Genomic DNA, 16245 nt, shown 5'->3' with positions numbered 1-16245 from the left:
AGCAGATATTACCCAGTTCACGTGAGTAGTGGATGTAGGAACCTGGATGGAATCGTCCCGCTCACCCTTACCCCCCAACCTCCGCCCCTTGCCAGGCCCTGGCTGATCCCAGAAGCAGACAGAACTAGGTTTGGATCCCAATGTGGCCTTCTTAGCTGGGTGACCTCAGGCAAGTTACTTAACCTTTCTGATCCTCAGCAATGGGGAAAATGACAGCCAAAAAGGGATATTTGAACCTTTTTCCTAGGGTGGTTGTGAGATGTAAGTGACCAACATAATCTGTATAGAGCGTGAGTACTCAGCCTGGTTGTCAGTCAGCCGTGATTTGTTGTATCCTCACACCCATTTCTGAGGTGAATAGAGCGAGTGAGTAAAAGTGCAGTGTAAGTGGAACGAACATCTGTTGTAACATTTTGGAGAGCATTTTGGCAGAAATGTGACAAACTTTTTAATCCAGCAATTCCACTGCTAGGAATTTTTCCTAAGAAAATCATCAGACAATTGTAAAAAGATGTATATGTATCTTTGTGGGTGTAGATATAATACAAAAAAAAAAAAAGCATAAAAAAAGTGAAAAGATGCTTCATTTATAAACAGCACCATATCAAAATGTCCAACAAAGGAAGGCAGGGAAATCAATTTTGGTATATTTATAAAATAGAATGCTCTACTGCTATAGTGGATTGATAGTGTTTTAGGTCTAGATATTTTGTTTTTATAGGAAAATGGCCATGCTATATTGTTAGTTTTTAAAAATAGGATTTTAAAAAAGCAATGTGTTAAAATACCTATGTATATATGTGTGTACATATATATACACACACAATCTTGCACACATAAACAGAAAAAAGTCTGAAAGACTACATAAACTAAAATATTAACAGTAGTGAGATATACGGATGGTAAAACCGGTAATTGCTACTTCTTTCTTTGTTCTTTTCTATTATCTGAATTGCTTACAATGAGCTTGCATTTCTTAATAAGCCACAAATATATAAAATAAAGCTGCTTCCATTAAGAATTTTTTTTTTTTTCCATGGTGACAGATGGTAACTGCACCATCGTGGTGAGCACCGGGGAACGCATCCAGTTGTCAAATCACTATATCCTATACCTGAAATTCATGTAATGGTGTATTTAACCAGATTTCAATAACCCATAAAGCAGTACACGACAGAATAAAAGAAAACATAAGATAAGAAAGATTTTTTGTTCAGAGTAGGACCGCAGAGAAAAAGAAGCCAGCTCTCACGATGTGGCAAATGAAAATGTGATTCCCATCATCACCATCATTAGCCTCGCCCTCCGTGTCTCCCAGAAGTGTAGCGAGGACTGAGTCAGTCACAGTGCTGGGTGACCTAGAACTGGGACAGGGACGTGGCCCACACCCAGAAAATACTTGAAGGTATTTTTTGAAAATGATAACCAGATATCTCCAGGCTTTGTGTCGCCTGTTTCTCCAGAAAGGACAACGAAAGGTCCAGACATCCCACTGGCTGGGTCACCAGGAGGGGAGGGTTCTCTCTGGTTGCCTAATCACGCATGGAGTAATTTAGGGGATTAACACAATCAGTGACGAAGCTGGGCTCCCTAGCAAATGCCATGGCTGTACGCTTGCCTCAATTTACCCCGTGGATGTACCACCCAAATTCTTTTTTTGTAATGCCGGCAGCTACAAATACATCCTTACGTATTCACGTACACACAGTGAAGGGATGCATTTTTGAAAAAGGTTTATACATATCAATCGAATTATAAATTTTCTTTCCGGGCTTGTTATTTAAAGGACCCCTCTGGTAAATCCTTTTGTGAAGCAAATAATCAGGCTTACTTAAACTTCTTAGAAAAACTGCATTTTTCCTATCAGGTTTGCTTGAGGGGCAAGGGACCCCCAGTGACAACTTGGTGGCTTACACCCTCTCCTCCAACCCCTAGTACCCAGGCTTTGCCCTATGGACAACACAGTCTCCTGGCTGGGCTTTTTGTATAAAGGGCACACACTGAATGACATGCTGACTTCACACAGAACGTCTCATTTATGTCCTGTGTGACTGACTCATTTGGGGAAATTTTTTATTATTAGGGATTTGCTACAGCTGGAGTAAATCTCCTTAGAAATTTCAGTGTTGTCAGGTTCATTTGGAAGAGCTCGTGGGGGATTAGGAAGTTTGTGGCCTTGGAATAAATACGGCTCCTCCTCGAGCAGCTGACAGCCAGCATTTGTTTGGTAAAGGAATCTGGGGTCCAAACTCCGGGCTCACCCCCAACGACAGCCAAGGAGGATAACCTGCAAGGCCATTCCTCTTAGAACACATTATTCGTCTTCCAGAAGAAAACATAAACCAGCTAACGGACATATTAACTACTGTGTTTGCATTTCATTATTCATAATCTCCCTCAAATGAAAAAATTCCTTCCAAAGCTTTAACACTACCTTTTATTATTTTAGCCGTCTATTTACTTTCCTAAGCTGAAGTAGCCATTTTCACTCCTACCTTTTTCCTTTCTCTCCAAAATGGCTCCCGGGTGCCTTTTTACTTTTCTCCTCACAGATTCTGACTTCGGCATGTTGAGCGTTCGTCTAGAGAACGTTTTCTGTACGTTCTTCCTCAACTTCAAAGTCTTAATTTCTCTCCCCAAACCCACATTTGGGGCGTGGGAACCTTGACGGTGGAATTAATTTTCAGAGTCCACAGGAGAGGTATGAAAAAGCAACAGACTCCTGGCTTCCTCTCATCACTAGGCAAACATGAAAAGACGCTTTCTAGTTTCCATAACTCTATCCACGCTTGACACTTCCCAGCAGGCCCCCGAAGGCTGGGTTAGCCAACCGAGCCTGAGCTAGAAGATTCTTCACGACATCCAGGCCCTTCTCAAATGGCCAGATAATGTCCACCCTGCCGGAGTGCCACCGAAGGACTGCCACTTAGAGCTGCTTGTGAGGAGATTTCTCTGTCTCAGGTGGAGTGCTTGGTGCTCTGGGGAAGAGGGCTGTGCTCATTCTATGATACTTGGGTCTACACATCACAGCACTCATGCCCCCTACACCCATGTCTGGAAGCCAACCAGTCAATGTCTCCTCTTACGCTAATTGTATCACAAATTTTTAAGACCTCACACTTTGCACATGGCAAGCTCTTTCTAGCCCCTGGGCTTTTGCACGGTCTCTTCCCTCCGTCTGTGATCCCTTCTTCTGCGGTTGGTGTTCTCTCCTTTTTCTCAGTTCAAAATCACCTCCTCAGAAAAGCCTGTCCTGACCACCCTATTTCAGACCCTTCTTCTCTGCCTCGCCATCCTCATCCTGCCTTTATAGCTATTATCATTCACAAAGGTCTTGTCAATATACTTGTTTATTGGTTTGGAATCTGTGTCCTCACTACATAGTAAGCACCACGAGGGCGAGGACCTTGCCTTTTTACTGCGGAATTTCTACTCTTTCCATGGTGGCTGGCATAGAGCTGGGCTTGTTATTTCTTGTGGTGTGAGCAAATGAACGAGGGGCCTACCGTTGGTAAGTTCGGGAAGAATTCACTCTGTGATGATGTTTCCTGAGGGGACGGATACATTTGGTCCATTTTCTACTCTTTGCCTTTGTGCTCCAACACATTCACTGAGCTATTCTGGTTTTATCTGGAAACCGAAATGTTGCCTCATGACTCGAAAACATGAAATATAACATTTTGAGTGGAAGAAACATCTCAAATCATGCTGACAGCATTTTCACTATTAGCGGCAAACAAATCAACTATAATTAAAATGCTGTCAAAGTGATTTGAGATTTTTCTCACACTTTCAAAGTTCCATATTTCATGAGTAGATTATGGAGGCCAGAGAATCTACCACCTCCTGGAGTGCCTTTCTTCTGGGAAGCTCAAAGACATCTACAAACACTGTCTTATTAATCCTTACAGTAAAACCTGCAGGGAAAAGAGGAGGAAAACACCACACTGTCACATACAAGTTCGCAGGGAAGAAGCTGCCTGAGACACAAAGAGGCTGTGGGCAGGTCTGCACGAGGCCCACCCAAGTCTCTGGTCCAGTCAGACCCACATCCAGGTCACCTGGTCTCTGGCTCAATAGTGAAATCCAGCCTTTATGGAGAAATCAGGTCAAGGTCAGGTCAGATTTTTTTTAAAGAAGCAAATTTCATTTCCTTGAATTTCTCCCTTTCATCAGGGCCACCCATTTAAGAAGAAGCTAGAACAGCACTGGGAACATCAGTGGAAAGAAATACCAACCATTTACTGAGCATTTATTATGGGCTAGACCCTCGTTTAGATATTACTTCATTTAATCCTCATTGAATATACCCCATGCTGTCACGGTTGCCACCCATTTACAGATGAAGAATCTGGGGTTCAGAGAGTCTAACTGACCTGCCCAAAGTCCCATGAGAAGGATAGGTCGGAGGCGGGCTCGAGACCCAGGTGGTCTCACTCCTGGGCCTACAGGCCTCACCTCCATCCCGTGAAAGTATCAGATTGTGCCCGTACAATAGCATCAGAAGGTACGGGGTATAAAGAAACTGCTTGGTTCCCGTTAGAGACTTAGCAGAATCTTGCTCTTTTTATTTAGCTGTTTCGTTTAAACAAAGCCTAGAAGACTTGCCAAAATTAATAGACAAATCACCGATAGAAGCAGTGAGAGGATTTGGAATCTGTGGTTTTAAGACTCACCCAGTTGAAATATGGCTTTTAAGTGTTCAGATGGGATAACATATTAATTTTTGCAAGTGAAGTATTTTTATAAGCACATATATACCCATATGTGAACATATGGTCCATCGAGTGAGAAAACAGTATCCTGTGTATTTATAAGCTCTTAAAGTATCATCTAGAGCACATATTCTTCAACCCGTGGATTTCTAGTAGGACCCACAGAGGAGTTTCAGTAGGTGAGAGAAGCCCTAGAGTCAAATGCAGAAATTTTGTGCGTTTGTGTGTACGCACATTTTCCTAGGTCTGTGACCAAAAAAAAAAAAAAAAATCTTAAATGACTGTGATACAGAAACATATCTGTGGATAAGCGGGTGTGTTCTCTGAGAAGTGTGGGGCACGGGCTTTGTAGGCAGACCCAGCTGTTTCCAGCACGCGTTAGTGGCACAAATGCAGGCAAGGCACTGAACCTCTCTAAGTCTCAGTTTCTTCATCTATAAAATGGAAATAACCACGATCCCCACCTTGTGGGACTGTTGGCAGGACTGTGAAAGTCCACACGAGCCCAGAAGGGTGCTAGATACCTGCGAACATTCCTGGGAGACACCGGTTATTTTTACTGTCACTTGTGTTTTTACAAAGCAGGGTGGCAGACATTGGGGAGAGAAGGGGTACCTACACATGAATCAAACGGAGGAGGGAATGAAAAGTCATAAAGTTAGAGATGGTTCTGATGCCCCCCAGCCTCAATGCTAGGGGTGGCGGTTTCTAAAAAAAAATCCTCCCCTTGTACAAATCCATCAACAGTGCTTTCGTGGCTTGAGTTTTTGAGATTGCCTTTCACTCTCGTGTTTCTGAGCCCCGGCTCCAGAACCAGCCTGCCATGCTGGATTCAGAACAGCCCGTGCCTTCTGCACCCCAACCCCCTCGCCAGCCCCCCGCCCCCGACTTGGCGGGTCTTGAACAACTAAGGGTTGACCTCCTTCACGTGGTGAGTTAATGCATGTCAACAGCTCAGTACAGCGCCTGGCACATAGTAAGTCCTCAATAAATAAACGCCAGTCATTATTAGTACTATTACTGTTGTCGTTACTGTTACTCTTCGCTCAGTCACTACGAGGACCCCAACGGGCCAAGACTCGGCATCGGTTTGCCTCTCAGGGTTGGCGCCACTGCCTTTTCAATGGCGACTGCTGGCAGTTGCCTTTTCTTACCTCATTTCTTCCCACCACCCGTCTCTGATGCTCGGGGCTTATCCACAATCCCCGCACAGCCAGGGTCTTCACGGCGCCTCAGAAAGGAGGAAATCTGACCCCCACCCCCCAGCAAAGGAAGTATGTGAAGAAAATAACCCAAAACAAACCGAAGGAATTATTCCAGAAAACCTTGAAGGCAAGAAAATGGAAATACAAATAACGTCTATTTATAATTGCTGGTTGTTTTCCGCAGAAGCCCCGGGATGATGGAGAGGGCCCTGCCGGTCTCATTGTTCCTGCCGGAGCAGGCTGCCAAGATCGCCTCGCGACGTGAGGACGGAGGCCGCTGCAGACAGGGTGTCTGAGAAGTCTCGCTGTGGGTGAACTTTCAGAGAGCGAAGGGCACACAACAAAGCCTCGGGCTCCTCTCCCCTGGCCCCTCGCTGAACACCGCTTCCCCCACTGACCTGGCTCCCCAGCAAGGCGCATTCCTGAGGCCACAGATCTGTTCCACTCCTGGACCAGTGAGCGCTCGGGAGGCCGGCTTGGATGGAACGTGTTTGCTTATGTAAGGAAGGATTTTCTAGGCGACCAGTGCCAATGTGAAGTTGAATGCTGTTGGGCAGGCTGTTTTCAGCACGACGGTTGGGTCTTTTTTCCATCTGCGGTACACGCCTATAAAGTCCTCACTCTCTGCATTTAGCTCAAAGGGCTCCTTGTTAGCATTTTGTAAGGACACCAGAGTAGGAAGTAGGTAAGAGTAGCCCATAATTCATGCCTCTGCCCCAGCAGGCTGGCGCTCAGAGGTAAAGGTGAACCCTGCCCAGCAAGGCCAGACTGGTCTATACTGGCCTGGATCAGTGGAGCTTGCATGCCTCAGTCTGCCTCATCTCATAAATGGGAACACGGCTCATGCCTCTGTGCCTTCCGGGGCTGGTTGGAAGGGGCAGAAAGCAACTGGCATCCACTAAGGGGAAATCAGAGTACACCATCCCCGGGCCGGGGTGTGCTGGCAGCAGCCTCCCGACACTCGACCGGGCAAACGGTTCCCTCTGGAACAAGCGCTCGCTAACCCTGGCTCCCAGAGGGTCTAATTGTGAGAGCAAATCATAACCTTCCCATCTGTCCGAAAAATGGGAGCCTGCTGGGAGTGAGGCGTACTGGGCATCAGGGAATCAATCAGTGCATCGGAAAAACGTTTTTCTAGGGATTCAGTCTCCCAGTCATGTTTCTGTCCCGCTTTGCTGGCATCCAGCCCCCATAACAAAATTTATAAAATACAAAGCTTGCCTGAAAAATGTACCCTGCAGAAATCCAAGCAGGAGACCATTTGGGAGTATGTGGCTGGTGTGCTGGGCCCTTTCCTTGGGTTTCATTCACTGCAAGCCTCAGGTTACAGGGCTCAGAGCTTCTCCTGGCGCCAAGGGCAGACTTGTCACGATAGTGCAAAAACATGTTAGTTGTGGAAATGATGGACCTCTGCTAATGACCAAGCAGGAAGGTTGCTGCCACGCCAGGGTGGACACTCTGAATACAGCTTTTAGTGGCCAGTCAGCTGGGACAGCTTCCGCCTCTCCAGCCAGCACTGGGTGACCAGTGCTTTCCTCCACGGCCGGGTTGTGAAGGCGCCCGGGCGGCACTGGGAGCAAAGGCTGACCAGTCCGGCCCGGTGCATTTCAAAGCTTTTGCCTCTCCCCATCACAGAAAGGGTCCTGTATTCTGCAAGAACAGGCCAGCATCTCTTGCAGTGGTGGGGTGGCGGGAGGGGGGGGTATGGACGGTTGGTAGAAGGAGCAAGCGTTCAGGAATATTGGGTTCTCTTGGCAGGGGGCTCCCTAAGACTAGGAAGAACTATGTCTAGAAAGGACAGCAGCTTCTACAAGAAAGGGAACCAGATTGCGGCAAGTCTCTGAGCAGGATGGACACAGACCTTGAAGGACCTTTATTTATTCCACAGCATCGCAGCCCCTTTGCTTTGTGCAGGGAGCTGTTGGCTGCTTGGTTGCAGAGCTACTGACTTGGGGGGGGGGGCAGTGGGGCCCCCCTGCACCCAGAGAGGGAGCTCTAGTGCCAGGGATAAGCTGGGAGAGCCACACAAGTATAAGGGCCCTGGTGGGCAGGAGGGCCGTAGAGACCCCAGCAGAGCAGCCTCAGTGCCTAACCTAGCTGCCTGCCCCGAGGCCAGGACCTAATCTGGTATCTGCTTGGACCTCAGTTTCCCAGCGGATAAGACAAAAAAAAAAACAAAAACAACCCCAGAAAAACTTTCTTACCCTCCTACCACTCTCAAAGGGATGACACATAGATAAATCACTTTGAACTTTTAGATGAAAGGTGCTCTATAAACTCGAGGTCTCATCAACCGTAATTGTTACGGTAATTATTTTAATGATAATAATGATGATAATGGGAGGGGGGGTGGGGTGAGGACGAAACCTCCTACCTTGAGACAAAGAAAAACTCTTCCATTAAAACCTGCATCAGGATTCCTTCTGCTCCTGGCTCTCCCAACCATCTCCTTCAAACTGCCAATTCCTGAGCTGAAATATTATTTACTCCTTTCCTTCCCAATAAAACAATTATTTGTTCCACCGTTCTCCCTCTCGCTCGCTCTCCGTGTGTCTAGCTTCGCCCTGACAGCTCAGCCATGGACTGTTTACATGTCTCGCTCACCTCCAAGACTCTGGTTCAGCTCCATTGACACTGAAGGCAGGAGAATTCTCTGTGTGTGAGGAATCAATTACTTCCGCTGACACTCTATTACTCGCCCTCACATCTTCGGATTCCAGCTGCACAGGGAGGCGGTGGGGGAATGGCAGGGAATTTGAAGAGGATGATGAGGGGGGCTGGAGGGGACCCGCGGAGTAGAAGGTGGATGACAGAGAGGCAGACGGAGACCGTCGACAGAGCGTCCCAGAAAGAGCTCTCTCTCCTTGACTGCCCTGCTGGCATCCGGAGGTGACCCCGCGGCAGGAAGAGGCAAAGAAAAGAGTAAGAGACGGAAGAGGAAAAGAAAAGACTTGTCAGAGATGTCTAAGGAAATCAGAGAGGGCTCAAATACCTAAGGATGGGGACAGTGGGTGACAGCTCTCAGTACAAGGACACAGACATAGAAAGCCAGCTTTGGGTGGTGGGCTTTCCAATTCCAGCCACTACTATTACTGTCTGCGAGATCTCTCTCACAGTGTGCCCACCTGTTAAATGGGAATAACAGTGGTACCCAGTCATATATATATACATAGATAGACAGATACAGATAGACTGTCAAGATGCTTGATTACAAAGGTAGGAAAAAAGCATAAAAAAATCATGTGGATTTCTTTCATCATGTGAAGTCCTTTGATAGTTTCCCAAACCTAAGCCCAGTTCACATGTTTTTCTTTCTTCTTCTTTTTAAAAATTTTATTCTGACCCAGCTAACATTTTTCAGGGATTTTCCTTCTAGGGAAAAAAAAAAAATTCTGATTATGTAAATTAAATACAACCATCTACTCTGCAATCACTGAGATGAGTTGTGAGGCCTTAGGTTTTATAATGAAGGTCGATTATGGAAGCTCTTTTCTGGAAGGAAAGACAAGGGCAGCTAACATGTATATATTTTTTTCTGGGATGATTTATCCAGGCCGAAGTAGAAGAATGGAATTAAATTATCTATTGAGTTTCTCTTAATCCAAAGGTTTCAATCCCCCTGCCATTAAAAAGGAAAAAACAAAGAGAACATCGTATTTGCTATAGGACTCATATCTCTAGGAAAATACACAAACCGCTTTTTAAGAAAAATCTAATTTTTTTACTTGGTCTCTTTCATCCTCCTCTTTATCCCCTCCCCACCCTGAGCTCCCACTGAATTTCTGAAGACTCTTACCCGGTGTAATTAGCTGGGAGAATTACACGCAGTTACATGGGGTAAGATGCTGGCCCTCTGGGACAGCTGGGTTCAGAGAAGGTGCCAGGGCTGAGAGGCAGAACAAGTGGGATTGTGTATTAGAAAACCTCAAGTGATTTTCTCAATCAGGAGATAAAATGCATTGTTAAGAGGGACTTCCATAGTAAAGCTTGCGTTTGGAGCGTCGCGATTGCAACATCGTGTATTTAAAAACAAACTGCCAAAAATAACCGTTGTCCCAACTGCTCTTTAACCTTGGGGGGAGGAGGAGAACAATCTGTGATGTTTTTTTCCCACTTCTCAGCCAGCAGAGTTGCTGGGTGGAGTCCTTGGTCAAGGCTGGTGTGCCGGGGTCTGCGGCGGGCTGAGCGGGAGTCAGCTGGGCTGTCCATTTTATTGCACCACGTACCTGCCGGGCGATCTGTTTCTGTCGTTAGTAGGGTTGTTGCAACACAGAAAAATATTGCTGCTCATTGGCTCCTTGGGGGAATCAGAATATTTCTGTGGTTGGGCAGGCAGTAAATCTATAATAATGTCATGAGTAATCAACGTGAGGCTCTCTCCTGAGTGCAGGGCACTCTCTTGAACCAGAGAACTCACACTCTGTTTCGATTTCTGGAGACTCAGGTAGACTCCAGCTGAAGCCTCGCCTCCACTTGGGCAGTGTTCAGAGAGTCCTATGTAGGAGTAAATGGAGAGGTGGATTTTTCCAGGTTCGGGCATTAAACTGGGGGGTCGGAGGGGGTTTGTCCCAGGACATAAGGTGTGAAATTGTAGAGACCCTGGTCAGGGAGGTTGGGAACAGCAGAGAGTGCTTAGAAGTCCTAGTCTTCCCCACTTCCTGACCCTAGCCTTTCTCTAAGATGGTAGAAGTCACCTGGCCAGGAAAAAAAATTCCATAGCATTGCTCAGGCACTCTTCAGAGAAAACAAGTTTTGTTGATCATAAGTCACAAGGATGGCCTTTCGATTACTGTGGTTCCCTAAGGCATCAAATTGTTCCCCTGTCTTGTCTTTGACGTGATGTTCTCTACCTGGACCACCAGAGATATATACCCCCGCTCTGTCTGGCTAACTTCTTTGGGATTGGTGCAGGCATCACTTCCTCCAGGGAGCCTTCCCTGATCTCCTCAGCCTACACTGGGTCTCAGTGCCGGGGGCTCACATAATCAGGCCCACTGCATATCCCCAGGCAGCGTGCACAGTGCTGGGGGACGCAGTGGAGCCTAAGAGTAGAGCACAGGTCGCAAAGGAGGGCATTCTGGCTTCAAATCCTTTCCCCACCATTCCTGTGAGTGGGACCTGGGGCCAGAAGTTAATCTTTAAGTCCAAGTTTCTTTATCTGTAGAATGGGAAGAGTAACAAGGACTTCACATTTTTGTGATTCAAGATCAACGAGATGATGTACGTGGAGCACTGAGCAAAGTGCTAGTCTCAGAGGTGAAGCTCTAGACGTGGTAACTTTATCATCAATAACGATATATTTTTAACATTCTTTTTTCTTTTTTTAAAAAATTTTATTTATTTATTTGACAGGGAAAGAGAGATCTCAAGTAGGCAGAGCAGCAGGCAGAGAGGGAAGGGGAAGCAGGCTGAGCAGAGAGCCCGATGCGGGGCTCGATCCCAGGACCCTGAGACCATGACCTGAGCCAAAGGCAAAGGCTTAATGCCCTGAGCCACCCAGGCACCCCTAACATTATTTTATTTTATTTTTTAGAAGAGAGAGCATGTGAATGCGGCGGGCGAGGAGCAGAGGGAGAGAAAAAGAATCTTAAGCAGGTTCTATATTCAGCAAAGAGCCTGACATGGGGCTTGAACTCAGGACCCTGACAGCATGATCTGAGCCAAAATCAAGAATCCGATGCTTAACCGACTGAGCCACCCAGGCACCCCAGACTTGATCCCACACTCTTAGCTCCATGAAGACAAAGAATATGATATACTCATCAGTGCATTCCCAATGCTATCATCACGTGTGGCACATGGTAGCTGTTTAGTCACTATGGGTGAATGCATGGTTTATGGCCATTTCGCTGGTGAAAGGCTGAGTCACAGAGAACTTAGTGACCTCTGTAAGCCCATGTCTCATCCTCCTGCTCTTACTTTATCACATCACGAGATGGACGCGTAGGGCAGACAGTTCCGTCTGCTTCCAGCACGGGCTCCTGCCACATTGACCTACGTCCTGGCAACTCAAATGTAAAAATACACAACAATCCTGTGCATGCACCTGTTTACTACTCTAAGACCAGGTGTCCTGAGGGTACAGAAATGAAATATGTAGTCCATGCCCTTAGCGAATTTACACACTCAGAACACAACACGGACCACCCATGAACTAAAGGCAAGCCAGCAAATCAAGGCAATACGCAATGCTCTGGGAGTTCGGCCTTGGGAACCATAAAAGAGAACTGGGAGAATCAAGGAAACAGAAGGGAAGACGAAGGGAGTGTGCGGCTGGTCTATGAGGAGGGGAGAGGGAGGAGGGTCCAAGCACGGGGCACTCACAGGGTCTCGTGCAGATAGAAGGTTCTCTTTGGCTATTTGCTTGGAATGGAGGAGGCCCATCGAGCCAGGAAGTCGCTGTCGGCTGGGTGGGGAGGGGCTAGATTATTGAGATCTGGTCTGTTCCCTCTGTTGACCATAATCAGTTTATCAACCTGGGAAGCTGCTGCCTCTCTAGGATATCAGCCCTTACTTTGGGAGAAATAGGCAAGAGTAAGATTTAAAGAGCTCCTCTGGCCAAAAATACAGGGGCTCCTTGTTTACCCAGCACACTTGGCTAAAGACCAAATATCCCTAAACCTCCAGTGTCCAGAACATGGGTGGGCTGTGGGAGGATGATTTCAGAAAAGACCTTGAGGGGCGCCTGGGTGGCTCAGTGGGTTAAGGCCTCTGCCTTCGGCTCAGGTCACGATCCCAGGGTCCTGGGATGGAGCTCCACATCGGGCTCTCTGCTCAGCAGGGAGCCTGCTTCCTTTCCACTCTCTCTGCGCGCCTCTCTGCCTACTTGTGATCTCTGTCTGTCAAATAAATAAATAAAACCTTTAAAAACAAAAAATAGAAAGAAACGACCTTGCGGACCTCAGCTGGTGCCAGGATTCCGTGCACTGATGCTTTTCACACTCTGTCCCTGGGGGTGTGCCCAGAGCCTGCTCCACCGTGAGCTTGGCGGACTGAAGCCGAGCAGACATGCTGGTCCTCGATGACACTGGCTTCGGGCAGAGCCGAGACCCCAGACCCAGAACTTCCCAATGGACAGCAAGATCTCCGGAAGCAATATCCGTACAACACAATGAAAGAGTAACACAAGTCAGAAGAAGACGGCTCCGGGAGGCAGGCGTACACCTCACAGGAAGTGACAGCAAGAGTACTGACAGGAAAAAGTCACAGACTTTTCCATGACAAAGGACAACAGTGTTAATGCGGTTGCTAATTCACTGCATATCCACAAATAAGACACAGCAATCTTATGATTGCACTTATGATCAGCTTTGCAGGTGAGGAAACTGAGGCCTGGGAATTTTAGAAGGTCAACAAAAACTCAACTCTCAATCTCTCGGATGCAAATTGGACAAAACCTCGGCCTGGGTCACAAAAAGCAAATTTTGAAATTAGAGGCTTGAATCATGATGCAGAAGTTGACTCCCTTTACTGCTGGTTTTGTTTAAGAAGACAGGGAAGTGTGGCACAGGATTTAGAATGTTCTTTATCAGAAATCCTTTCAAAAGAGGACTGGAGAACTCTAAATGAGTAGGTCCGAGTATCTAAACATTTCCCTTGGACGGAGCGCTGCTTTCCCGTGGAAAATGATATGCCGAACGCATGCCTAAAATTACTCGCATAAGCTTCGTGTGGGCTTTTTGTTCTTTCAAGAAATGTTCTTTTAGGTCTTCCTAGTGGTTTACACACTTGGTGAAGCATGTTTTCCGAGACACCCATCTGGAAATGACCGATTCTTAACAGGGCCCAGACTCTCCGTTTGGGTTTTCCTTGAGCCTCTGGGCCGGGGAGGGAGGCCATGCTGGGTCTGAGGCCTCATGAATAAGCTGTGTATCATACGCAGGTGGGTTTTCTTAAAAAACGCATGTATCTTAGATTTCAGAAATGGAAAAAGATTCAGGACTGTGTACATATGTTCCCAAAGCCCTCTAGTGTCCCACCTACTGCTGGCTGACTCAGGGGAAAAGCAGTAGTACCCTCTTCCTCACCACAGGGAATGAGTGGTTCTTCCCTGTTGCCTCAGAGGACCCTGAGTCCTGCCCTTTGGTCGCTCGGCCACATCTATGTGGCCAGACCACGGGGCCCTCTGGTTTCTGCCCACAGAGAGCAGCCTGTGGGTGCTGGGGGTTTGGATTCCTGCTCCCAGCCCGAGGGAGGAGTCGGAGAGCTCCCCACAGATGGTGGTGGCCTGGGACCGCGCTGACTCAGGCAGAGCTGAGGCTGTGAGGGAAAGTTTCCAAGCAGACAGCGGGTTTCGGTGGAACAAAACGAACAAGCGGCTGTTCAAGGGAGAAGGCCTGTCTGGGGTTTATTTTCAGGGGCTCCACCTTTGGGGTTATGGATTTCAAGACACAGAGAGCCAAGGGCCCAGGGAGCTCCGGGCCGGGCCTGCTCCTGGATCTCGGGGCAACCTCTGCCCGTCACTCCCACAGATGTGAGGAGGGGATGGTGTTGCCCGAGGCCGGCCCTTCCTCCACTGTGGCGCTGGCTGCTTCCTGGTGCTCTTACTCACTTTCCTTTCTGCAGGGCTGTTGCTGCTGTGCCCTGTCAGGAGGAGGACAGTGCAGGCGGTTTTCCCTTGGTAAGCATCCATCCACGCTAGGGGCCTGGAGAGCCAAGTCCAATTCAAAACATGCACCGGAAATGAAAAGAGAAAGGAGTCTAATTTCCTCTGGTAGTCAGCGCTTTCCAAACCCAGGAGCTCCCTTGGACTGAAAAGGACAGAAGGGGGAGAGAGAAGGCACCAGACAGAACTTCGAACACTTCAATTAGGTTAATTGTTCCTCTCACCAGCTAGTGGTACACGGCCGTGGGGGAGGCGAAGCTCATTTATTCTGAATGCAAATGGCCAGGGAAGAATGTTAAAAATACCTTGCAGAGTGAGAGATTGAGAGAACCGGAAGTGTCTTTCTAAATACAAGAATCAACAGGAATGACAGAGAAATGGGGAACAGTGGGGAAAGGGGGGAGGGAGAGAGAATTCAGGATGAGGTTAAGGAGTGGAGGCCTGACCCCAGCAGAGCCTTTCTGACAACTCGGCACTGGGGAAAAGAGACCCCAGAAAGATTTTTTTTCTGACCTTCCTGACCTTTTCAGTTCCAGCCAGAAGCATCCATGGAGGAGTGGGGAGAAAAACAGGAAGCTGCTCAGTAAGGATGATAAGCCAGAAGATAACGTGCAACTTCTCTGCTTGCCCTACTCCAAGTCCAGCAAGAGCTTGTCCCCTTTTGCTGCCGGAGACTCCAGCAACCCGAGTTCTCCCCACCCAGGGGGCTGAGTCCTGGGTGGGGGATGGCAGACCCTGAGACCCCAAACAGGGCAGGAGCATGTTTTCCTGGCCTTGCTTAGTTCCCTAACATGTGTTAAGCCAAGCTCACTAGGCTCCCTGAGTTCTTCCTTCCAAAAGCCATGTCTTCCTATCCTGCCACTATGCATATACATAAGATGACCTCTTAGCAATATCCCTGGGAGATTTGCTGGCATAAGCATAACAGAATTTGGCCCCCGGTAGACAGAGGTGCTTAGTCAAATTTCTCTGAGCTCAGACCCAAGCTCCCTGTGCATTAGGCTCCAGTCTGTGCCAGCCTCCTGCAGCCCAGCCAAAGGCACCGGGAGCAAAAACACCCAATACAGGAGCTCTTCTGCCAGAAACCCTTGCTGAAGTCCCCTGCCGGGACTCAGCAGGACTGAGACGCTGTAGGAGTGTATCAGGCTGTGCATTTAACTTAAACAAAGAGGAACTGATGAGTTACCCTATGTCATCCACTGAGTCAAGAGTAGATCTGGGATTAGAAAATCCGTCTTATGACTTTTTGTCACATGAGGCAGTCATCCCAGACACCCTCCGGTTTTCAGCGCAGACTAGCTCTTGCTAGTAGAAAACCATTATGGAGGCGTGAAGTAGTCCTAGGAGGATAACAACAACATCAATTCACCGCCTCTCAGTCTAGCCCTGGTTCAAGGGCGGGCCTTGTCTCCTCCATGAGGATGCGTGAGCCTGGAGGTAGGCCTGCTCCCTTGCACCTTTCTTGCCAGCTGGCCCCTTTATGAATTTTTCCATTCTTGCGAGACCTCGGTCACAAGGAATGTCCAGACTGTTTAGGAATCATAGCAGGACCCCAAACACCCGGTGGCACAGCATAGGGGCATATTTGGAGCAGGATGTGATCATCGCTACGTTCTTTTCTGCACCGAAAACTCACACTATCATTTCAACGAGCAAAGACTTTCGGAGAGAGCCCACTAGAAGGTGCAAAGTACGAGCACATCCTTGACATTGCAATGCT

The 16245-nt window shown here is 47.8% G+C and overlaps 1 protein-coding gene across 4 annotated transcripts in view; it reads right to left on the bottom strand.

Annotated features, from left to right (window-relative positions):
- NRP2 (neuropilin 2) overlaps positions 1-16245 on the bottom strand; it is a 114794-nt gene that overhangs the window by 82170 nt on the left and 16379 nt on the right. The window lies entirely within an intron of this gene.

This window comes from Mustela erminea, chromosome 8, assembly GCF_009829155.1.
Source record: "Mustela erminea isolate mMusErm1 chromosome 8, mMusErm1.Pri, whole genome shotgun sequence".
NCBI classification, from domain to species: Eukaryota; Metazoa; Chordata; class Mammalia; order Carnivora; family Mustelidae; genus Mustela; species Mustela erminea.
This window is presented reverse-complemented; position numbering and strand designations above follow the sequence as displayed.